The 26,574-nt window shown below is 31.9% G+C and overlaps 1 protein-coding gene across 1 annotated transcript in view; it reads left to right on the forward strand.

The window, feature by feature from the left end:
- The first annotated feature begins 2,234 nt into the window (after positions 1–2,234).
- LOC114327012 (homeobox protein OTX2-A-like) overlaps positions 2,235–26,574 on the forward strand; it is a 99,022-nt gene continuing 74,682 nt past the window's right edge. Inside the window, exon 1 of the mRNA XM_028275510.2 lies at positions 2,235–2,404. The gene's annotated coding sequence lies outside the window, so the exon portion shown is untranslated. The remainder of the gene's footprint in view (positions 2,405–26,574) is intronic.

The following is a 26,574-nucleotide window of genomic DNA, read 5'->3' on the forward strand; positions in this document are numbered from 1 at the left end:
GATAACGATTTCCGAAGTGGAAATAGAAACCTCAAATAAACTTAATTTCAATATAACATCGTCGTTTGGTTCCAACTAAAAAAGTAAATTGCATAATGATTTTATGTCAGCAAATTGTTATATGAACGAATGGACCGAATAGAAAACAAAACAGGCTGTTAATTTAACCTTTTAAAATAGTCGAAAAACAATGAATTGTATGAACAAACGTTTGAGAAATGATATTAAATGATAGAAACATTTAAGATTATTTAATATTAGATCCTGTCGCACATTCTGTTCTAAACTGTAACAATTCAAAATATGTATGTATTATGTATGTATGTTAAAGGAAAATAACAACTATAAATAACATTTTGATTCGAAATAACACAGTTTTACTCCAAAAATTTGATTTACGACACTTTTTCCCGAAAGAAGCGTTTTAAAACATACTGGTGCTATATGGTCGCTTTGAGAATTAATACTTTTTTTAATGTTTTTCACCGGAAACTAGCGCACCTTCTTGTCACAAGTCAGAATGATACTGTGTTTACCAAACTATGGGCTTTAATTTTAAATTGGGAAATATTCAAGTTTTTGGAAGAAAAATATGATTTTTAAGGCATTTTGTTATTGAGATAAAAATAAAAATGAAATTTCCTTAATTAAAACACTTTTTTAATGTAATATTATGTTTCTTTAAATTTTTCTTACAAATATGTGTTTTTTTGGTAAAATAATAAATGCTTATTAATTTTAATGATTACTCCAATCAAATAACGAGAGTTATTAGTCCTGTCGCCAGGGGGGTACAAAGGCCTCCTTAATTCAGATGGACTTACCCAAGTTTTTTTATGTATTTTGATCCGTAGAACACGAATTTTTTGGGTAGCAGTTGATCCGGATGTCGATAAGGTTGTTATAAACAAAGAACTTGAGGAATTACATAACAGCGATTTTTCGCAACACAAAACGTTTTTTTGTATTTTTTGGGTGATTCTCAGCAAAAAATGGTCTTACAAGTTTTTTCGTAGGATGCATAGTTTTCGAGATAAACGCGGTTGAACTTTCAAGAAAACGAAAAAGTGCAATTTTTGAACCCGAATAACTCTTGATTAAAAAATAAAATAGCAATTCTGCTTACTGCATTTGAAAGTTCAAGTCAAATTCTATCGGTTTTGATTATTTGCATCGCTAAAAATTAAGTTTTTATTTGTTAAACAAAGACATAAACACATAGTGTTTCCCGTGCCCAATGCATGCGTTTTAATGTACGTAATCTACGTAGAAATTGTCTGTATGCGCGCCTACTCGTTCGATTTCAAATGAGAAATGCATTGAAAACATCATTCAATCACTATGTGTTTATAGCTTTATTTAATAATAAAAAAATTAATTTTTAGCAATTAAAGTAATCAAAACCGATAAAATTTGACTTGAACTGTCAAATTCGGTAAGCAGAATTGCTATTTTATTTTTCAATCAAAAGTTATTCGGGTTAAAAAATTGCAATTTTTTGATATTTTGAAAGTTCAACCGCGTTTATGTCGAAAACTATGCATCCTACGAAAAAATTTGTAAAAACATTTTTTGCTTAGAATGACCCAAAAAATACAAAAAATGTTTTGTTTTGCAAAAAATCGCTGGTATGTGATTCCTCAAGTTCTTTGTTTATAACAATCTTATCGACATCCGGATCGAATGTTACCCAAAAAATTCGTGTTCTACGGGTCAAAATACATAAAAAAAACTTGGTTAAGTCCATCTGAATTAAGGAGGCCGTTGTACCCCCACTGGCGACAGGACTATATGGTTTGGTTTTCTATATCTATAAGTTGAATGAATATTTTTGGGATTTTTTTAAACCTTAACATTTAAGCTTTCTTATTTTGTGGCTTATCATTATGTGGCATTAAGGTCTTCAATTGGATGACCAATATTTGGAAAACTATATTAACTGCTAGAAACGTTTGAATAGTAGGGTCTGTGAAGTTTTGTCATATCGCTTTCCGACGCTCGTCATTTCTCCGACCGACGCTCGCCGCGAAGCGTCGAAAGGCGGCAGCCTCGCTCGGCATCGGTGCACCTCGCCACCGGCGGCAGCGGCACAACAGGCCGAGCTTCCCCGACACATACCCGCCGCCAGGGGGGCGGGGCGTGGCTTATGTTGCGAGCCACGAAAAGTGAGGATCAATTCTACTTATTTAATACAGCTTTCGTATTAGGAGCGTGTATATAGTTAGTAAACCGATTTGAGCTTAAACTCGGGTTTTATCTACACTAAGTACTGAAGCTTAGCACGGCATTGTGTTTGACTAAGTGAACAAATAGATGGAGTGGTGATATATATTGACTTTTCATTGTGCCAACGATATCTTTTCTTCTGAGCTCTCTGCCACTGCTTTTTTTTGTAACAACAAAGGTGAGTCTTCACTTTCTATATATCATGGGTTTTTGATTAGCTGTATTAGTGGTTCCAGTGATGAATGGAGTAGGAGCGATCCAAAAATGTTTTTAAAGACGTGGGCGTTCGATCCCACCACTTTCCCCCACTTTTTTAATAGATTATTGAACTGATTAATGATTTAACTTTAATTATCTCCAATATTTACACCTACTTGACAAATATAGACTCAAAGTAACTTCAATTCAATAGCTATTTCATATTCATTCATAATATTGTAAATCTTATAATAGATTTTGTATTTTACAAATTTCTGTCAAAATTTTGGGAATATTTTCGATTGAAGCTTGCATTTCAATAAAAACTTCCACTGGGACAAGCTCCCCTGATCCTGCTTCAATATCTTTAGGTTTTTGAGCAATGCTTGAATAAGTTATTAATTTAATTTCTACCAAACAAACATTTTTTCCAACTTCTTTCAAATTATTTGGATACGTACTAAACTTTGATAGAGATCAATCACTGTTTCTGTTTTTCTTTTAGATTTTTATGAAAAAGAGATAATCATTTCTTTTGAAAAACTGAATTTCTAGCGTATGTTTGTTAATATTTTGGTAAATATTTTATTCCAGTGCTTGATCTATATCAAAATTTGATACATAAGTATCACGAATAAACTATAATAATTTGGAAAGAATTTAATACAGCTTTCATATTAAAAGCCTGTATATAGTTAGTAAACCGATTTGAGCTTAAACTCGGGTTTTATCTACACTAAGTACTGAAGCTTAGCACGGCATTGTGTTTGACTAAGTGAACAAATAGATGGAGTGGTGATATATATTGACTTTTCATTGTGCCAACGATATCTTTTCTTCTGAGCTCTCTGCCACTGCTTTTTTTTTGTAACAACAAAGGTGAGTCTTCACTTTCTACATATCATGGGTTCTTGATTAGCTGTGCTAGTGGTTCCAGTGATGAATGGAGTAGAAGCAATCCAAAAATGTTTTTAAAAATGTGGGCGTTTGATCCCACCACTTTCCCCCACTTTTTTAATATATTATTGAACTGATTAATGATTTGACTTTAATTATATCCAATATTTACACCTACTTTACAAATATACACTCAAAGTAACTTCAATTCAATCGCTATTTCATACACACTCATTCTTATTGTAAATCTTAGAATAGATTTTATATTTTACAAATTTCTGTCAAAATTTTGGGAATATTTTCGATTGAAGTTCAATAACAACTTCAACTGGGACACTCTCCCCAGCTCTTGCTTCAATATTTTTTTGAGTTTCTGCAATCCCTGAATAAGTTATTAATTTCATTTCTTCCAAACAAACATTCTGTCCAAATTCATATGTTTCTTCTTGATACCAAACTTTGATAGAGATCAAGTATTGGTTTCTGTTTTTTTTTAGTAGATAGATTTTTTTGCAAAAGTGATAATGTTTTCGTTTTATTCAAAATCTGAATTTCTACCGTGTGTTTATTAATATTTTGTGTTGAACCCTCTAGCATTCCTTGCTAAATATTTCATTTCAGGCTTAATCTCTATCAAAGTTTGGTATGTACATATCAAGAAGAAACTAGAAGAATTTTGAAAGGATGTTTGTTTGCATTTAAATTTTCTATTATACAATATTCGATAATTTACTAAAAAAATGTGCAAGGTTTAAAAATGTCTCAGTATCTATTACATATTTGCAAATGATTGTTGACCTGCGAGAATGGTTTGGATGCAGCTCAAAACAACTATTTAGAGCTACTGCCTCAAAAATTAAAATAGCTATGATGATTGCCAACCTCCGTAGCGGAGATGGCACCTGAAGAAGAAGAAATGATTGTATAATATTGAATAAAAATTTTGATAATTCACTACAAGTAGAATTCATGGTACATACCTACTACAAATAGGTCTAAGTGATGTATTTGCTTTATGAACTTTCGGTACTCCATAAAAATGACGTGTCTTTTTCTTCAACAAGCGTCTTCAAATAATAAATTATCAGATAATTTTTTTTTATAATTTATTAGATAATTTCTTAAACTTAAATAAAAATCTGTATAGTTCTGCAATCGAACTAAGGGATTCATTAATATTCAGCTGAGCGGGATGCTATTCTTCGAGGTTTGAAATTCTATTAAAAAGGAATATATGTTTTATGCAAAGATCCCTTGTTGATTTAAGTACACATTTCCAGCAATTAAGTACACATATATATCCTGTTTTCTAAAGGCTTCGTTTGATCCTTTGTTAATTTGGTATAAGATCCTTTTGTTATTAGGTCTTTAATGCTGAACATTTGGATTTCCCCCATTCGCTGGTAGGATAATTATAGTCATCATTTTTTTTTTAATTTTTACAGCTTATATTTTCTTTTTGCTTATGTTCTGTTAAATTTTTTTAGACCTTTCCAATTAAATTTTACATAGTACTCCATATTCTTCTTTTTAGTGGTTTGGTTAATATTGAGACATTTTCTCCACTGAACTAATTCTGTCTCATTTTGCAACACATGGATGAATAACAGAAAATTGTGGACCTTTCAAGACTTTCTACATATTAAGCTTCGTTGCATTTAAGTGTCTATTTTATAAAATTTGTGCATTATGTTTAAAATGTATTGAAGAGTATGTTCTTGTAATATGTATGTGGTAAAACAGTAATTCGATTTATAAAGAGATGATGAAGTTCTGTCATCTCCAAACGCATCTTTTCTTTTCTTATAAGTACCTATCTAAACCTTCAACCTTACATTCCAAACCACGAAATTTCAACAACCGTGTCATAATAAACTAACCAAAATATGCCTAATCTACGAAAAAATTTCTCATTACGTAACACCAGGAGCGAGAAGCCGCTAGACATTGGATCAACGACATACATGAGGTCATGAAAACAATAATATAGAAAATCCCCATAAATCTCTGAGGATTAGATGGATATTCCAAATTCCGAGAATGTTCGTAATTCGATTCATAGACGAAGCAACGGAATGCGCTAGTGAATAAAATGAGTTTTATGATTTATCGGATGATAATTGGTGTCGGCGATAAAAGAGATGAAGTTGAAGCATGCGTATGTGATTCATAATCTACCATGTTCACCAAGTAGATGTAATATTTTGTTAGTGTAAATACTGGTAGTTTTTATGGACCCCACCCCCCCCCCTTTCGAGCCTCACGTGATTAATGGACAGTCCCTTATATTGTTTTGGCCAAGAAGTTCCATGAACTAGTAGTTCATGGAACTTGGCCAAAACAATATAAAATAAAATAAAGGCAAGCAATGGTTTTGTACATAAGTGAAGGAGAAATGTAAAGAAAAGAAAACCGCTTACTTGAAGTACTTGTCAGACGAGACACATGAGGTATAAGATAACTACAAGACAATAAGAAACTGGCACACAAGCTGTAGTAATGCGTATCTGTCATACTTTCCCGTTCCTTTTCTCCATTGGAGTCAAAATTGGAGTGATGTAGGATGTAGCGCTTGAACGGATTTCAGGAAAGGTAGCCTAGATCAGAAATGGTTTCCAAGAATATCGGGAATGTCGTTGTAGACTAGAAGTTGATGACTATCTTTAATTTTGTTGTATTCTTTAACCAACACATGTTCGCGGCGTAGGTTGGTTACTAAGGATGGGTAGCCACATTGTGGGGGTGGCATAATTGTGCCTGTTATCAAGTATTGCCGCAGAGTTTCTGTATTATATTGTTATGTGTTTTTAGTTTCACTATTGTTTTCATCAGATGTTCTCTGAATATGAGCATTCTGTCTAGTCTAGCTAGAGTAACCCCAAGGTATTTCGTGTATTTATTATGTTTCAATAGTTTGTTATTAAAATTTTTTATTCGTGTATTGTTTAGGTGAAAAGTTGATACTTCAGTTTTTGTAGTGCTTGGTTGTATTCTCCATTTCTTAAAGTATTCGCTGACGAGGGATAGGTCATTCGTGATAGTGATTTCTGTAGTTTCTAAAGCTTGTTGGCTTGTTGCAAGGGGCCAGTCGTCAGTATATCCAAACTTTGCGAGATTAAGTTCCAGGGATGTTAGCAATATGGAGGCTGAAAAGTAAAGGTGCAAGAACAGAACGCTGTGGAAGGTCATGATCAAGTTTTATCTGACTGTTCATCTTTTTTCCCATTATTACCTGGAAGGTTCTGTTTGTCAGCATGTCATCAATGAGGTTAATCTTTCTGCAGAAAATAATACATGCCAGTTTATATATTAACCCCTGTCTATAACCAGTATCATGCTGCATCTGATATATGAATGCTACTAAACAATGTACTATACAAAAATGTTCTACATAGAATTTAAAACAAAAAAGATCCTATACATAATTGCTATAAAATCAACGGTTCCAGAGTTACGGAGGGTGAAAAGTGGAGGTTTTCGATACTTTTTATATTCTTTGGGCAATTTATAGAAATTTTCTTTAACAGGATTGGTTTTTGTAAATAAAATTTGCTATTTCCGTGGCCGATGGTATGTTGATGATAAGCCCTTGAAGAGACATCAACCTCACCAACCAAAATCATCATCAATTGCACAAATAATATAAAAAGTATCGAAAACCTCCACTTTTCACCCTCCGTAACTCTGGAACCGTTGATTTTATAACAATTAGGTATGTATAGAACCTTTTTTGTTTTAAATTTTATGTAGAACATTTTTGTATAGAACATTGTTTACGCTTAAGCATAATTTTAGAAATAATGACGAAAAACGTAAAACAACTACTAATTTACCGACTTCTCCCCCATCTCCCCCCCAAACCGGACGCTCAAAATGGTATAACTTTTTACTTAACAATATGTGGACCATATAGAACAATTTGGCGTTGGAGGAAAACTTTTACTTTGGATGTCTGGGTTAGGCCTTTTTTGGACCAATTATACTATACTACCTCGGTAACTTTGAAACCGTTCATTTTAGAAGGATTATGTATAGGACCTTTTTATTTCAAATTTAATGTAGAACATTTTTGTATAGGAGGTTATTCATGCTAAACCGCATAGTTTTAGAAATGTTGACGAAAAACCTAAAAAACTACGAATTTACCGATTTCTCCCCCCTCTCCTCCCCAAACCCGACGCTCAAAATGGTGTGACTTTTTTCTGAACATTATGTGGACCATATAGAACAATTTGGTGTTGGAGGATAACTTTCACTTTGGATGTCTGGGTTATGCCATTATTTGGATCAATTTTATCATACTAAGAGTAACTAAATTTATTTTAAAAAGCACACTCTTACGACTTCATATACCGCCAAATCTTGACGTTTGACATTGCATTTGATGGTTATGACCTAACATTATAATAAATTTAGACACCAGAAGTGTTATGTTGCGTGTTTGCAAATTTAAGCGGATTTGCATAATTTATGCGTTGGATTAGACAAAAAAGTGACACGTGCAGTTGAATATAATATAGAAATTGATCGTAAGAACCTTAGCTATCCATCAATCTAAACATAAGTAATAGGGATATAAGTAGAGTTGTTTAATAATACCGAGGATATAATATATCTAGAAAATTATTAAAAAAATATTTTATTTAGTATATTATTATAGCTTTTCAGTAAATTTGGAACAATTAATAGCAGACAAAAAAAAACACTACCATAAAAGATGATTGCATGATTGCAAAAAATTATTATTTTAATTACAACAACTATGATTGCCACATCAACGGAATTAACTAGAACGGATTAACCCAGAAAGGTGCACTAAAATTAGAATTGTAAAAGATGTAGAAGATTAAAGATGTCTACGGGATAAGCAAGATTCTAAAGGAAAACCGATGATAGTACACCATAACCCATGATAGTACCTACACAAATAAGTAACTACCTACCCACTGGCCCATACCATTAGGTACCTCCTCCTCCTAAGTGCCTTCTCTATTGAGGTTGGCGATCAATATGGCAAATTTCTCTCTGTTATGGGCTTGATGAATTAAGTCCTGTTGTGTGGGATCAATCTCTGATGTTTCGTAGCAAATATTTTTTCTTCTTCCATTCTTCCACACCTTTTTGCTCAAATTCCATATGGCGCATTATGTCTCCTAGATATGGCCAGTATTAAATACGCACAAGGATTGGTGTCCATCTTTCGAAGGAAGTTTGGTCGAGTTGCAAAACTTCAATCCAAACTACCAGCTCCTAGAAAAGCTTTGGAACGTTACCTTCTCTATCTGATAACAAAAATACTGCTCATGACCAACAGACCTATCAAGATGTATGGGAAATATTATTTCAACTGAGAGAGCGCGTGCTGCAGAGCGAGAACCCTATCATGTTGTCAATTGGATTGCAGGATGCATACGAAATATGATGGAGGGAATTTTCATAAACACTGAAGTCCAGGTACTAATCCTCACGGTGACCAATGCAGAGCGAAAATCGACCATTGTTATTTTATACAACTTGAATTCGTAAAAGAGGGTCCAGTTACCTATCTATATCAGTCTCCAGTTGCAGTCCCGATAACTCCCAGGAGGAACCATCTCCTAAGAAGGGGGCAATGTTACGCCAGCCCTTGCTTCGCCCTGAGTCGAAAATTTCGGCATTTTATCGAGATTTACAGCTATTTTTACATCATGACTTTCCACTGCATGACTTTCCACTGCATTCTAGAAATATTTCGAAGAATGAAAAATAATATATTATAAAAGAGCAATTAAATTTTAGAAGTGAGTCTAATAGATTTGTACCGTTAAATAAATAAACGTCATAGATTCGTGGTGTTTTAATATTAGTGTTAGATGACTTTAAATGATTTAAAATAAACAATATATAGATATAACGTTAGATACCTATACAACTACGCTAGAAAGTTCACTTTAAGAAAAAAGGGAAAATTTTGGTATAAGATACAAAAAAATGTATTGAATGTTTACAAAAAACTCCTCTCTACCTATATACAATAGACCAGGGAGCATCCGTAAAAATATTAGTACATTTGGACGTTGAGAGGTGACTCAAATTATTTTGCAGAAATTGCTTGAAAATAATTCAAATAATAATATTTGAGTTATCCTTCCTCTCAAAAAGGTCCGGAACATTGTTTAAATAATTCAAATGTCAAAAAATGAAGGAAAAATTCGATTTTTTTCTTCGTTTTTTTGATTATAACTTTAAAAGTATTCATTTCCGAGAAAAATTGCACAGACATAAAAGTTGCACAATTAAATTTCCTACAACATAGAATTGGTTAAAAGTTTAAAAAATAGTCACCCTTGTTGCAAAATAGCAATAATTGCGAAAAAAACCATACAAAGACAAGTACTAGCATTTTACGTTTTTCAACCATTTATGCTATACCTAATAAATTCATATTTAACCCAGAAAAATTTTATGATACAGTAAAACAATACTGTAAATTTCATTAAGATCGGTTTAATAGATTTTGCAAAATAAATTTTGCAATCCAGCTTTCGTAAAAAAAATTCATTTTTTCAAAATGTTACAGGACTGAAAATAAAGCAGATAGCAAGTTGAATTTTTTTTTTTTCATATAGAAGTGTACTGTAACTTTCATTTGAAATTTGCAAAATTAAAATCGATTAACTACCACGGCGTCAGGAATTTTTTTAAATAAACATTAATTATTGGTGCTACGCGCAGGACAGCGGATAGTTTGCCCTGATTGGGCATTCCAATGACCTTTGATAATGATTGATACATTTTAATTTTTATTACATTTCGATATAAATAATAAATTTGTTTATTGCAAAATAAAAACACATACTCTATCTTTTGAAATAACACTTGTTTTAGCAAAAACTTTGTTTGTTCATATATTTTAACTTAGAGAATAAAAGTTTATTATTTTTAAACATATGCAATTGTTTAAACAATATTTCACAAACAATAATAAAATTAGTTTGATTTTTGTGGAATTAAAATATTACAATAAAACAAAATATAGAGTAAAAAAATAATATATTAGATAAAGATTGGAAGAAATTTTTGTGGAAATCAATCAACCGATTCAACATCGGTGAATCGAACATCGCTGCCCTGCGCGTAACACCAAAAATTAATGTTTATTTAAAAAATTTCCTGACGCCGTGGTAATTAATCGATTTTAATTTTGCAAATTGCAAATGAAAGGTACAGTACACTTCTATAAGCAAAAAAAAAATCAACTGGCTATCTGCTTTATTTTTTGTCCTGCAACATTTAAAAAAAATGAATTTTTTTTTTGCGAAAGCTGGATTGCAAAATTTATTTTGCAAAATCTATTAAACCTATCTTAACGAAATTTACAGTGTTGTTTTAATATATCATAAAGTTTTTCTGGGTAAAATATGAAGGTCGTTAGTGTAGCTTAAATGGTTGAAAAACGTAAAATGCGAATACTTGTTTTTGTATGGTTTTTTTCGCAATTATTGCTATTTTGCAACAAGGGTGACTATTTTTTAAATTGTTAACCAATTTTCTATTGTAGGAAATTTAATTATGCAACTTTTATGTCAGTACAACTTTTCTCAGAAATGAATAGTTTTAAAGTTATAATCAAAAAACCAATAAAAAAATCGAATTTTTCCTTCATATTTTGATATTTTGATTTTTTAAACAATGTTCTGGACCATGTTGAGTGGGAGGATAACTCAAATATTATTATTTGAGTTATTTTCAAGCAAATTCTGCAAAAAAATTTGAGTCACCTCTCAACGTCAATCTCAAAACATATGCGCCCTGGACTATAAGCTTTTAACAAATTGAAGAGTCTCAGATGCAGAATCCACCAATTTAATAAAAATTAAAAAAAAAGTCAAAAGGCAGATATCGAACACTGAATTTATTAAATCTTGCCCAAGTATACTTTCGCTATCTAGAGCATCCTCAGGGGCATCTGAAATAAGTAAAGAAAACGCCATTGTAGAAGAGGAAAAAAGTTAGACACTTCGACAAAAAATCGAAGGTGATGTGATAAAAAGTACAAAAACGTTTCTAGACTTACTTCGTCAATAAAAGAAGGTATCCTCGAATGTCATTTAATTAAAATAAATAATTTGTTGGCAAACTTAAATTAACATCTAACTAAACACTGAACAAGGGACAAAACAGATAAATTAAAGTGCCAGTAGGTACTACATTTTGCAATATGGAGGCAGAATGAAGTATGAAGTAATGGAGTATTACTTTTCTTGACGGAAATGATCCAGTGATTGCTGACAGATGACAACTTGGTGAGACTGTGACTGTGTGATATGTACAGTCACTACACATTGGGCTGCACATTCAAAAAAACTGTAAACGATCAAAGGCCTCAAGCAAGACAAAACAGTATCAGTAGCAAACGGTGAAATGAGAGGTTTTCTCATTTCACCGTTAAAATTTTTTGTTAAATTATTTATTTGTATACAAATAAATAATTTAACAAAAAATTTTTTAATAACCTCTCATTTCACCGTTTGCTACTGATACTGTTTTGTGTTGCTTGAGGCCTTTGATCGTTTACAGTTTTTTTGAATGTGCAGCCCAATGTGTAGTGACTGTACATATTACACAGTCACTCTCTCACCAAGTTGTCATCTGTCAGCCATCACTGGATCATTTCCGTCAAGAAAAGTAATACTCCATTACTTCATACTTCATTCTGCCTCCATATTGCAAAATGTAGTACCTACTGGCACTTTAATTTATCTGTTTTGTCCCTTGTTCAGTGTTTAGTTAGATGTTAATTTAAGTTTGCCAACAAATTATTTATTTTAATTAAATGACATTCGAGAATACCTTCTTTTATTGACGAAATGCCCCTGAGGATGCTCTAGATAGCGAAAGTATACTTGGGCAAGATTTAATAAATTCAGTGCTCGATATCTGCCTTTTGACTTTTAAAATTCATATATTCGAGCATTCAACCATTTCCTAATTTAATAAAAAATTAAAATGGTAAATAGTAATTTAAAACTGAGACTTTTCGTGTTGAAAGTTCTTTCTGGTACATCCTTAATCTGCGACTTTTTCAATTAATAAGACCGCAGACGACGAATATAGAAAACGAATAGGAAACCATCACATTCCGCTTTCATTCGTCTAGGAAAAAAGGACAGAAGAGGAACTTTCAGTACTCAAATCCGAGTAAAGGAAATAAAAATAATAAATGATGGTTTTGCTTGTTTTCGATTCAGAGGGTTGCACACACCCGCTGGATAGGCTGTTTCTACCATTTCAGACGTCCTCAGCAGCGTTCGTTAGCGTGCACTCCTCTGAATCGAAAAATAGCTGGACCATCAATTTAAAGGGAATCTGAAAGATAATTCAAATTCCCCATTAGGACGCGATACAGCGACATCTCATAACAAATTGAAGAGAAATGGTAGAAACAGCCTGTCCAGCGGGTGTGCAACCCTCTGAATCGAAAACAAGCAAAACCATCATTTATTATTTATTATAAGCTTTTACTTTATAAACAAATACTACCACTATTTATATTATACCCAAAAAATTACTATGTGGAGACCAAGAGCAGACAGAAGAAGTAGAGGTAAACCACCTACACGATGGACAGACGACGTCAAAAGGATCGCTGGAAATTGGCTGCAGGAAGCTCAGGACCAAAAGAAGTGGAAGAAAGTAGGGTAGGCATATGTTGAAATTTGGACTCAAAAGGCTAGATGATGATCATATTGATCATAGTAATTTAGGATAGATTAAAATTGCTTATTGATCCACTATGGCCCGATAGTAGTCATAAATAAACGAAAAAAATCTCATTATTCATTCGTTGATTCAAAGATCCAATATTTGACATTTGCATAATCTCAGTTTGAAAACTTTATTTGTACAGTTTCGGTACGACATTGGCACGTCTATGAAATATCCAACAAACTAACAAAACACACAACTACATAACTATGACCGAACTGAACCGCCTCACAACTTTGATCCTGGGGAATCGGATTAGAAAAAGAGGCAAAATTCACACATAAGACGATTAGTTAGTTAGCTACTAAATCCAGGGATTTGAGTAAAGAGCATTATCATTATATTATGATTATATTGGATTTAGTTGTGCCGTTTCGAAATAGCGGGTTGTAATTCAGTGCATGCTCGTCTTTTATACGGGAAAGACACGGCCAAAAGCGTGGTAAATCGAATAAATATTAAGAGTACTTGAGATAGTACCAATTAGTTGGAAATTTGCGAGGTGCATTGGTTTTGCTTGTGTTGTGCATGTGTTGTCTACGCAAGATGAAAAAAAAAAGTGGTAAAGAGGTTCGTGGTTAACACTCTGACCTACATGTATAAGTAGTGGGGCGTGTTGTTCAGTTGAAAACACAGTGATTGATGACAGATGCCATTCAGGACAAATATTCTAAATATGTAAGTTAACATATACTTTAAAATATTTCTTTAAAGTTTCGACATTTTCTCTTGGAGAAATAAGTTCGTGAGTTGTGTAAGAATTTTGGAAGATCTGTTAAATAAATCCAACTTAATACTACATGTGAGTTTATAACATTCTCCTTTGTTTTCCGATTTCCAATAGCCACTTAGTCCGGTTGGTTGTTCCATAGGTCATCTTCTGTGATTCTTTATCTCAACTCTTTGTCTATTCCTTTGCTCCAACTTTTTCTCGGTCTACCTCGTTTTCTCTTTCCTTCTGGTTGTCATTTTAGTATTTCTTTTGGTATTAGTTGTTCATCCATTCTTTGTATATGTCCGAACCAGATAAGTTGTGTTGTTGATGTCATCTGTGACTGTTCGTTTGATTGCCATTATTTCTTGCTGCACTTCTTCAAAAATCCATTTCCGTTGCTCTCAGCGTTGCCAATGTTCTTTCTTTCAGTGGCCGTACCTCGCAGCTGTATAGAGTGATACTTGGGATTGGTCCCATAAAATATTGTTTAAAATTGTGATGGCTTTTCTATCTGCCATACATCTTTCTCTTATAGCTTTGTGTAATGTTTCATCGTGCGAAATATTAATATATAGATATTTGTAGTCATGGCAGTGCTTTAACGTAGTTATATAGGTCTTTAACATGAGGTCTTTTTGTTATCCTCCAATGCACAAGTATTCATACTCCTTATCATACTCCAAATTATAGGTACTTCATAGTCCCCGTATATCAAACTCTTAAACCAAACTTCCAAACATTAAATTATAAATTTTGTTTATATGGGAGTGCATATAGATTTTCATTTCGGAAAAAATCAAACAAGATAGAACTTTTTGTAATTTCATTAAGAAATGTTTCATACACAACATATCAAAAAGTTCTACTCGAGAAGTGGGTGCTTCATTTTTTATTAAACAAATGAACTACGAAATTAGATGTTTTTTTAAATAACTCCGAAAATATAAATTTTAGAAAAAAACTGACACCATTGAAAAATTCAGAAAATTTTACAAAAAAAAACCTTATAAAAAGAATTTTCTAAAATTAAATCTGTATCTTCTATAATTGTTTATATAACGCTAAAGTCACCCTTCTCACAAACAGGCGCACTGTAAACTAACGTACAGCGAAGTGCACGGTTGAGTTATTTTAATGTAATTCTTTAACTAATGGACCAAATGAAATTTTACAAATTGAACATGAACGAAAAATAATTAAGCTATCTTATAGTTATAATAGAAAGAAATAAAATGTATGGGCATAACTACGGTGTGGGCGGAAAGTGAGCCTTACATGAATTTTGTTTAAAAATGATTTAAAAATGTGTAACTAATAAAATTTTTCTTATAAAACTCTCAATTTTGCACAACTTACCTTTCAAGCATCTTACTAAATGATGTTTTATTCAAAAAAAATTCCAAAAATTTAATTCAAATGATTTGACGTCTCAAAAAATGTAATTTTTGAAATCTTCGTAGTTTTATAGAATTACCACCACTTTAAGACGGTATTGATTACTCAAGTTTGAACAGATCTATTACAGTTTTATAAGTGCTTTTTTAAAGCTTAGGATGTAATCATTAAAATGCACTAAATTATTTCACTTTAGAAATGAAATAAACTATTTCTTTTTAAGAAAATTAGGAAAGATAACAAAAATGTAATACAAAAACCGAAAATTACAGCTAAAAATATGTTTATACAAAGTGATCAAAACTTTTTTTAGTAAAACTTACCTCAAATACATTTAATAATAAGCTTCAACAATAATAAATGTTCAGCAAAAAAAATTTTTTTAGCTCTTATACAGTATGTCTGCGTAACTTGGAACCTATTGATAACTTTTTTATTATCAGTTTTACGAAAAAAAGTTATTCTTTATAAAATACTCTGCATCGTATATAATCTAAGATGCAATCATCAAATATCAAATTTAATTAATGTTATACGAGGTATGTCAAAAAATATGAATTTCACTCAAGAGTAAAGTACCTTTACATATCACAATATCGAAAAGTATTATTAAGAAAAGTTGTTTGGAATTAAAAAATTTTTTTTAGTGTTCAATTACATCCTTCTAATTAAAATATTGTGAATAATAAAGACACTTAACTCTTAAGAAAAATTCATATTTTTTATATACCTCGTATAAAATTAAAAAAGTTTGATATCTGATGATTGTGTCTTAGATTTTATACCAGGGAGAGCATTTTATGAAGAATAACTTTTTTTCGTAAAAGTGATAATAAAATAGTTATCATAATTGAAATAAAATGATAAGTATCCGTAAATTGAGAAAAAATTTTTTTGATCAGAATGATGTAATTGTATATTTAGACATAATTTCTAATTTCAAACAACTTTTCATAATAGCATTTTTTGATATTCTGGAATATAAAGGTACTTTACTCGAAATTCATATTTTTGACATAACTCGTATAAAATTGATAAAATTTAATATCTGATGGTTGAGTTTTAGATTTTTGACTATCCAGAACATTTTATTAAGAATAACTTTTTTTCGTAAGATTGATAATAAAAATGTTTTCCCTGTGGTTCCTAGCTACGCAGACACACTGTATAAGAGCTTCTGTATAAGAATTTTCAAATTGCAATGCCATATTCGGATTCAGTATAATCAAAAACAAAATAGAAACATATTTGATCAAAGTAAAATGATGAATTTAACGATATTTTTAAGATTATTTTTACAAAACAATTGTTATTGTTTAAACAATTAGCGGCCAAATCTGCGAGTAGAACTTTTTACTTTAACAAGTATATAAACTAACAAAAAAAGTTTTAGAAAAATATAAGCTTGTTTGAATTTTTCCGAAACAATGCATGTTTTCGTTCTAATTGCACTCCCCTATTAGTTAAAAGTTGTTTTCATGTAACCGAAAGAAATATCGAGGAAATCGAACGAAACGTCTAAATAAACATATTTAAAAAAAATGGGCTTCTCTCATGCAGCATGTAGTTTGTTGTTTGTCTTGTCTAAGTCTCTCCTGCATGTGAATACCTACCGAAAATGACTCGTATGAAATACGTGTGGGACATAATATATCCCCCATTATCTTCATGTTTTGCAACAATGAAATTAGTTTTATACCTATTTATGAATAATATAGTCTGCAGTTTAAAGTTAGACTCCATATACATTAATAATTTTGCTCTTTCTTCTTCATTTGTTTTTGTAGACATAACTAACTATGTCTGTTTTTCAATGTGCCCCCAGTAAATTGCCGTTCCATCGTTTTCGTGGTCTTCCCACTGATGGTTCCACTTTGGGCTTCGTCTAATGTGTGGTCTGTTATTATTCTTAATCGTTTATTTATTATCTTTTCTAAGAGATTCATACATGTAGATTTGTAGATAGCAAACGTCAATCCTTGGTAGTTATTGCATTCTCTCTTATCTCCTTTTTTGTATGTGGAATGTGGGTACCTAGTATTAGTGACATCTTCCAATCAGTGGCGGCTCGTGGCCTTGGAGACAGGGTCGGCAAGGTTTTTTGTCTCCTCATATAGGTATACCATCAAACTAAAAGGCTTAAATCATCATAGGAGATTTTGTTATTTTTTGTTTTTTTTATTTGATGTACTTGCCATTCTCTCTTGTTTCATAGTGTCTCGACCATACGTGTTGATTCTTTTGAGACAAGATAAATCCCGTTTATTTGAGGCAGAAATTGGTGGTAGTGGTGATAAGATAATTGATGAACAGTTTGTTATAATGAATTGCAGTACTTACTACATAGAATTATACATACATATTTTGTAACTTATCCCACTGTCTGAAAATATTTGGATCGGCATAATTTTTAAGTACCTAACTTGTTATAATAAATATCTTGGAAATTCTTTGGAAAAGAGGTCAAAAATTTGCAAATCTTCAAAATTCGAAAAACGAGTATCTATTTACATATATTAGTAGGTATCCAAAATTTCAAGATATACCTATTCGTTTTTCGAGATATGTATCATGTTGTTGTCTTTTTTGGAATGGTTCGGAAATATCAAGCGAGTCCAAAATGTCATTGCGTATATATTAGAAACTACTATCATTACGAAAATCTCTAAAATTTTGCACCAGCTTTCGTATTCTATTTTCTGAATAAATAATATCAGTTGACTGATTTTGAACAATAATGAATATCTTGGGCAAACTCTGTCTTAAAAATATTTAAAAGAATTTAAATTTAAAAGAAAGTTCTCAAATCGATTGCTTCACGGATCGAGGTATCGCCAATTTCAAAATCAAAATAAAAATCAATAATAAAATCAAAAACTTCCAAAAGCTGTTCACGAAAATCTGCTACAGATACTAAAACTACCAGAGATAATCTGCTTAGATAAAACTAACCGAGATTTAAAATTTCATCGCGTCTGACAAACTGTTCGCTTTTTTTTCGAAACAAATTTGTTCTAAAGCAGTAATCCGTTTAGGTGAGCTAAACTGGCAAGAAAAGACGATATTCTTTATTTTTTAGACGTATCATGCAAAACTAAATTCATTATATGCGCATAATAGTGAGTAAATAAAGTTTGTGATGCAATATGTAGTTTTAACTTTTGCCTGGAGACCATGCAATTCACCACACATCACAGCAACGCCGTCATAAGATTGCCCCAGTTTGCCCTACCAATTTATTTTTGATATCAAAAAATTTTTAAAAATTCTTTAAAGCATCAAAAATATATTCTGCCTTATTGCTTTTACTCACGTTTCTAAAACCTAAAAACCTCTCATAAATATTACCACGTAACGACGTAACGCGTATCGAACAACAATAATTGATAATTATTGTGAATGACATGATAATCAGAAGTTTCATCTACTTCCAGCGAAAAGAAAATGGTTTTCTAAATCTCAGATTCAATAACGTTGTTCAAAATGTAACTATCTGATTATATGTATTAGTTCATTCTGTATTACGAATACACTTCGAATAAGAAAGTAAATATTTCTAAAACAATTTTATTATTTTCTCTATAATTACTTTGATTTTTAACAAATGCTTCGATCCATCATGTCCACTACATGATAATTCCTGACAACTTAAAAAAATTACAGTATCAATTAAACGACGTAAAACGGCGTGATTATTTTTGACAATTTCTGCCGATGCGATCTGGCGATGCACTACCGACCGGCAGATTTAAATATGCCGTACCTGCCTACGGAGAGAATGTATTTTCGCTTGCTCATCGACTTGTTATTTCGTTGAGTTTTACGTGTAAATCATCAGCTGCGGATGCGTTGGGTACGGCTAGCCGAAAAGTTAGATGAATGGCTCGGATCATTCATTTTTTGAGAAGTCTGTTATGCGCAGGGATCACTTAACGCTCGGATTGATCAAATCCTTTTAAAAACCATGAATAAAATTTAGTCTGTATTATCTGACAGATTTTTTTTACTTCACAGATACAAATATTAAAAAAATCTATCTATATAAATGTGTGGGTCGGCACTGCCGACCCTGACCGGCCGCCACTGCTTCCAATCTTTCAGGATATCTTCATTTTACCATATTTTATTCATTATATTGAGTAATTTTGTTCCCCATTTTTCTCCATGTTTTTTATAGTTCCTTTTGTTACTCTATCCACTCCAGGAGCTTTCCCATACGTCAAAGTTTTATTGCGTCTCCTAGTTCTTCCTCGTTTATTGAGTTTTCTGTTTTGTCTTCCAAATATTGTTTTATTCTTTGTTAATATCGTCTTTCGTCTTGGTGCATATCCGTTAATAGTTCTTCAAAGTGTTGTGACAAACTTTTTACTATTTCTTTTGTTTCTGTTATTAATTCTCTATTTTTATCTTTAATGCTGTATATTTCATCTTTTTTGTGTTCTTATCGTCTACAGGGTTCTGTAGAATAGCTTTTGGTTACTTTCGCTATCTTCTTCCATTTTATCTCCGAATTTTTCCAGAAGTATATCTGCTTTTCCAGTCTTTTATGTATTATACATCCTACAACTGCTTCTGATTCTATTCCATTTTTATTCCTTGTCCTTTTTCTTGATCTCTGATATTGCTAGTATACTTAATTCTATTGTCTCAAACTCTTCTTCTTCTTTCTGCTTCCTTAATAGGTTCGCGCCTGTTCCATGCAGATGTGCACTCTTTGACTGAACTGAAATAGTGATGCGGCTGCAGTTTCGTGTTGCAACGAAATTGAAAATGGTTATTCATTTTTGGTAGTTATATTTCTTTACCATTTACGCTCTTTATCTTCCACGCTCCAATTTTCCAAATGATATGTATGCTCATTTCTTTTCTTACTTGATGTGTCCTATGTGTTTTATACTTTTCATTCTTTGATTTAATTAATTCGTACCTCTCGGTTGTCATAGCCAAATAAATAGTAAGAAATAACAAAAAAAAAACAGCAAAAAAATAGAGAAGCACTAAAATATTTTAAACCGTGTCTTCTTATTATATCCAAAACACTCCTTGAAGGTTAAAATTGCGTTTTTATGTTATTACGAAGCACAAGTGCCTCACTCGAAGTTTATGAACAAAAATCTTCCAGCGGGGTGAGTTTTGTAGTACGTTAACGTGCTCATTTGCGCGGTTTTATTAGCTGGTGTAACGAACACATGGACAAGCACCCACAGCTTTAAGGTTTTTAAAGTGTCGTAAAGTTTTACGGCATACAAGCGATCTTTTAATATCTTAGTAGGTACTCATTCACCCCTTTCTCATAATACTCTATGATAGTTATACTCGATTTGGAAATGCTTGAGAGCAGTTTTTAAGTAAAAACATGCCGAAGCGTTCAAATTAGAAAGTTTATAAACATCGGTAGGTACCTTCTTTTCTCATATTTGTAGAGGAATGTACAAAGACAATATGACCAACCCGAAAAACTTGGAATACAAAACAACATAATATGCAAATGAGCTTTTTTTCCTTCATCTTTATCTTTATTCAAGAAGTTGAAAGTTTTCAAAAGCCCGGCTGGGCTCGAGTCTCGAGTCCATCCCTAATCATCTTTTCGTTCTTACTTTTTTAATATTTCCACCATGATAAGGTTGAATACTCGTAATATAGGGCTCAGGGGATCCTCCTGTCTTATCCCATTCTGTTCTTCAATTGGGCCAGTTAGTTTTCTACTTTTAGTCTTCTACTTTTAGTTGTATTGTGTTATTCTAGCAGATATTTTCGATCGTTTTGATTATTCTTAGAGGTATCTCTGTTGTGTATAATAAGTGGATTATGTACCGGGTGTCCCAATAAGAATGGCTCTCGGCCATATCTCAGGAACGGTTTATAGTACAGCTTTGAGAAAAAAATATTTATAACAAAAGTTGCCTCAGGAAAAGCCTGGAAATTATTTTCATAATTATAGGTTCACCGCTAGAGGGCGTAATTGAATATCGAAAATTAAAAAATCAAAATTTTACAAAATTTGCCTAATGAAAGGGCACTGGAAATCCGATCATCGTATTCTTCATAAAATTCTGCGCATATTTGATTTCGCAAGTTTAACTCTACCTTTGCAAATAAGAGGTGGGGGTGAGTGGGAACCTTGTTATGAAAAAATGGCTGTAAGTCCAGTTCTGCTAAATAGAATTTTGCAAACTTGGTCTTGTTGAAAACAGCTCTTGTTCGTCAATGTAAGAGTTATAATTTCGAAACAACCTATTAAGTAATATGCCAGCTAAAAGGCGTTATTTAATTATTTTCATAAATCTAGTTTTCTTTGGAAAATATTAAATACAAGTATGCATTTTTAATCCTATATTACAAAATTAGATCAAATTAGCAACAGAATAGCGAAAACCGCATGTCGATACCTTTTTTCTGTCTCGAGATATTAAAGGAAACGTGTAAATTTTAAACGTAACCGTTACTGTCACCGGTAAACGGAAATGTAGTGCGCTGTGGAAGAAACAAAGAAACATTTTCCAGATGTCAACGTATATTATAATTAATTAAAACAACAATAAAATTATAATTAATTAAGACAAACAACACTATAAAATATAACAAAGAAATAAAAACAACTACTTAGTGACGACTTAAATGTTCAAATTATTGCCCATCATTTTTTATTCAAGCATTTACTATTTCAAGAGTAGATTGAACAGCAGTCTTAATTTCTGCTCTCGAAATGCTTTAAATGGGGTTTCGTATTCTCTGGATAATTTTTTCTTGGGTAGGCCTAGCTGCAAAAGCAAGGTCTTTAATCCGTCCCCATACCTAAATAAAAGTGAAATATCAAACCGTCCCCACACCAAACAGTTAAATCTGGTGATAGTCAGATAACTGGACCCTTTCTTTTCGAGAATGCTATTATTGCTGAACACTATCTATTTTTTTAAGGAATGAATTGCCTCTTCTTCTAGAAGATGTACCGCTAGCAATTCGTAGGTCTATGTTGTTTTAGCACGATGGTTGTCCCGTGCATTTTTCCAGAGTAGTAAGAGATTTTTAGATGAGTCATTTGCTGATAGGTGGATAGGACGTGGAAGCCTATTTTTTGGCTAGCCAGATCACTAGATTTAACTGTTTTAGACTTTTATTTATGGGGGCGGATTAAAGAACTTGTTTTTGCCGCTAGGCCCACTACACGAGAAAACATGATCCAGAGAGTAGGAAACGCCATGCAAAGCATTGCGAGAGCAGAAATTGAGACTGCTGTTCAATATACTCTTAAACAGTAAATACTTGCATCGAAAATTATGGGCCATAATTTGAACATTTAAGTCGTCACTTAGTAGTTGTTTTTATTTCTTTGTTATATTTTATAGTGTTGTTTGTCCTATTGTTTTAAATATAATACACGTTGACATCTAAAAAATGTTTCTTTGTTTTTCCACAGCACACTACCTTTCCTTAACTTCGTTTACCGGTGACAGTAACAGTTATGTTTAAAATTTACACTTTTGTTAAGATATCTAGGGATAGAAAAAAGCTATCGACATGCGGTTTTCGCTATTCTGTTGATAATTTGATCTAATTTTGTAATACAGGATTAAAAATGCATACTTGTATTTAATATTTTCCAAAGAAAACTAGATTTCTGGAAATAATTAAATACTGCCTCCTAGCTATCATATTACTTAATAGGCTGTTTCGAAATTATAACTCTTACATTGAAGAAAAAGAGCTGTTTTCAACAAGACCAAGTTTGCAAAATTCGATTTAGCAGAACCGGACTTACAGCCATTTTTTCATAACAAGGTTCCCACTCACCCCACCTCTTATTTGCAAAGGTAGACTTAAACTTGTAAAATCAAATATGCGCAGAATTTTATGAAGAATACGATGATCGGATTTCCAGTTCCCTTTCATTAGGCAAATTTTGTAAAATTTTGATTTTTTAATTTTTGATATTCAATTACGCCCTCTAGCGGTGAACCTACAATTATGAAAATATTTTCCAGGCTTTTCCCGAGGCAACTTTTGTTATAAATATTTTTTTCTCAAAGCTGTACTATAAACCGTTCCTGAGATATGGCCGAGAGCCATTCTTATTGGGACACCCGGTACTTTAATTTAAGCACTGTCAAATGACTTCACGTCCACGAAACAGAAATACAGTCTGGGCAGATTTATCGGAGAATAGGCCATTTTTGGGAAAAGTTATTTACCAGCAATTTTATTGCTGGAATCCAGTCTTATGATTCTATATATTAATAATATAGGTATGCAAAGTCCGCAGATAATGTGCTACTTTTTTTATAAACAAAATGGCGCCCGAAAATCGTGTTTTTTTCAATTTTTGCTCTATAACTCCAAAGATTTTAACTTTACACCAAAAACAGCCAAATAAAAATTTACCGCAATTAAATTCTGCATAGAGACGCGTTTTTCCCGATTTACTTCGACGAAAATTGTCTCCGGAAAATCCGGGTTTTTCCAACAAAATCTTTAATTTTCAACTAAAATTTTAGATAAGTAATTATTTATTAATAATTAAATAACTTGGTAATATAAAAGCTCCTTTCGCATAGATTATAATTCCAGAAGCTGATGGAAATTACATAACAGTTTAGCAACAATTGAATTGGTAATTAAAAATTTACGGTCGCTATAATAACCACAATAATTACGATACATAAGAATAACTATGATTTTTGTAGAAAAAAACACTGTACCTGTCTAATATACTTTACATAATTGAAATTGGACTATTTAGGCGGCCTCGGGAATATTTTAAAATTATAAACAATTTTTTGGCTTATAAACAAATAGAATATCTCGAAACATATTAAATTAAATTAAATAATGAAAATGGTATTGGAAAAAAAGCGACAGAACACTTCTTTTAAAAGAAAAACCGTTTAATTGCGATGAGTGATTCCTGAGATACAACCGGTCAAAGTTGACCGGCATGTACGGTGAAGATATAAACAATAGGATGGTAATTTTTGAACCATCATCTTTTTATTTTTGTCCTCTTTCCCCACACCAGTTTTCGTATCTTTAAAATACTCATAACATATATTATTATAATAAAAACTATCGATATTACGATTGAAAATTGCCAAATATAGCAAAATTCCAATCAAAAATTAGGTTGGAGAAAATGTAATGTCAAAATTCAAAATCGGTATACGTTAAAAAATGCATTTTCTCGGCTTCCCTTGGAGCAATTTTCTTCATTCTTTTTTTGTTCCCAAATAACTCGAGTAGAGCCATCTAACTAACGCATTATTAAATGTCAAAGTTGCTTTTGTATTGTTATAATATATTAATTTATTTACTATAACAAAAATTTTTAATTTGGATAAATAAAGATTGTTTACATAATTATAAAGCTTTCAAATGAGAATATTTGTGTTTTTAACGTTAAAAGGTACACTTGTCGTAAGTTAATCTAAAATAAGTCTACAACTGGAAAAAATATGTAGTTTTCTTTTCTTATAAATAATTAATCTATTATAACAAAACAAAAGCAATTTTGACATTTCATAATGCGTCAGTTAGATGGCTCTACTCGAGTTTCTTGGAAACAAAAAGAGAATGAAGCCAATTGCTCCATGGGAAAACGAGAAAATGCATTTTGTTAACGTATACCGATTTTGAACTTTGAGATTACATTTTCTTCAACCTAATTTTTGATTGAAATTTTGCTATTTTTGGTAATTTTCACTCGGAATATCTATAGTTTTTATTATAATAATATATGTATCACTATTTTAAAGATATGAAAATTGGTGTGGAAAAAGAGGAAAAAATAAAAAGGTGATGGTTCAAAAATTATGATCTTATTGTTTATATCTTTGCCGTAAATGCCGGTCAACTTTGACCGGTTGTATCTCAGGAACCACTCATCACAATTAAACGTTTTTTCGTTTAAAAGAAGCGTCCTGCCGCTTTTTTTCAATACCGTTTTCATGATTTAATTTAATTTAATATTTCCCGAGATGATCTATTTGTTTATAAGCCAAAAAATTGTTTATAATTTTAAAATATTCCCGAGGCCGCATAAATAGTATAATTTCAATTCTGTAAAGTATATTAGATAGGTACAGTGTCTTTTTATACAAAAATCATAGTTATTATTATGTATCATAATTATTGTGGTTATTATAGGGACCGTAAAATTTTGATTAACAATTTAATTGTTGCTAAACTGTTCATTCAATTTACATCGGCTTCTGGAATTATAATCTATACGAAAAGGGCTTTTATATTACCAAGTTATTTAATTATTGATAAACAATTACTTATCTAAAATTTTAGCTGAAGAATCTTTTAGCTTTAAAGATTTTGTTGAAAAAACCCGCATTTTGCGGGGAAAATTTTCGTCGAAGTAAATCAGGAAAAACACGTGTCTATGCAGAATTTAATCACGGTGAATTTTTATTTGAGTGTTTTTGGTGTAAAGTTCAAATTTTTAGAGTTATAGAGCAAAAATTGAAAAAAACGCGATTTTCGGGCGCCATTTTGTTTATAAAAAAAGTAGCACACTATCTGTGGACTTTGCATACCTACATTATTAATATATACAATCATAAGCTTCAATTCCAGATTCCAGCAACAAAATTGATGGTAAATAACTTTTCCTTGTATTTTGCTAATTAGCTCAGAGTAGGTAATATGCCGGTTTGTTGTAATAGAGAGATATTGCAGATCCTTTTTTGCACTTGCTGTATTACTGCACGCGTTATTTTGACAGTAGAGCATGCGCAGATGATATTTGGCTTACGCTGCGTTATTGGAAATACGGCCTGCCGTTATTAGGGGAGTCGTTACGCTGTGCGGTATTCGTTGCGCTATTTTCTTTTCAGGTTATGTTTGTTGTTTATCTTTCATTTAAACCAAATGTATTCGTAATAATTTGCTAAAATGGGTACCTCAGACAGTAGCAAACGAATTAGATTTACGTCTGATGACGATTTGTGTTTCTTAAAACAAGTTTTATGTCAAAATCCATTGACTTCTCCAGAAAATTGGACGTTAGTTCAGGAAAACATGAAGAGTGCAACAGGAAAATCTTTTATTTGTAAGAACATTTAAGCATAATTTATTTCTCTTGCTCGATATTTGGAAGAAAATACAAACCTTTCTTCCATCTAAACTAAATTCTGGATTTTGAGTACAAATTAAATAAACAACTAATCTTAATCGAGCCGTAAAATACCGCAACCAAAATGTTGAGCAATATCTGCATTTATGAAACGTCTGAGAAATGTCAATTCTGTCAAAATAGCGCGGTGTAAATAGCGCAACGTAGGCTTTGTTTAATTTGCAATATCTCTCTATTCTAATGACTTCTCTTAAACCTGCCTCAATATGAATATAGCGTCGGTGCATGATCTTCCCGACCTAAATCCTTGTTGTTCTTCAGC

Source organism: Diabrotica virgifera, chromosome 9 (genome assembly GCF_917563875.1).
Source record: "Diabrotica virgifera virgifera chromosome 9, PGI_DIABVI_V3a".
NCBI classification, from domain to species: Eukaryota; Metazoa; Arthropoda; class Insecta; order Coleoptera; family Chrysomelidae; genus Diabrotica; species Diabrotica virgifera.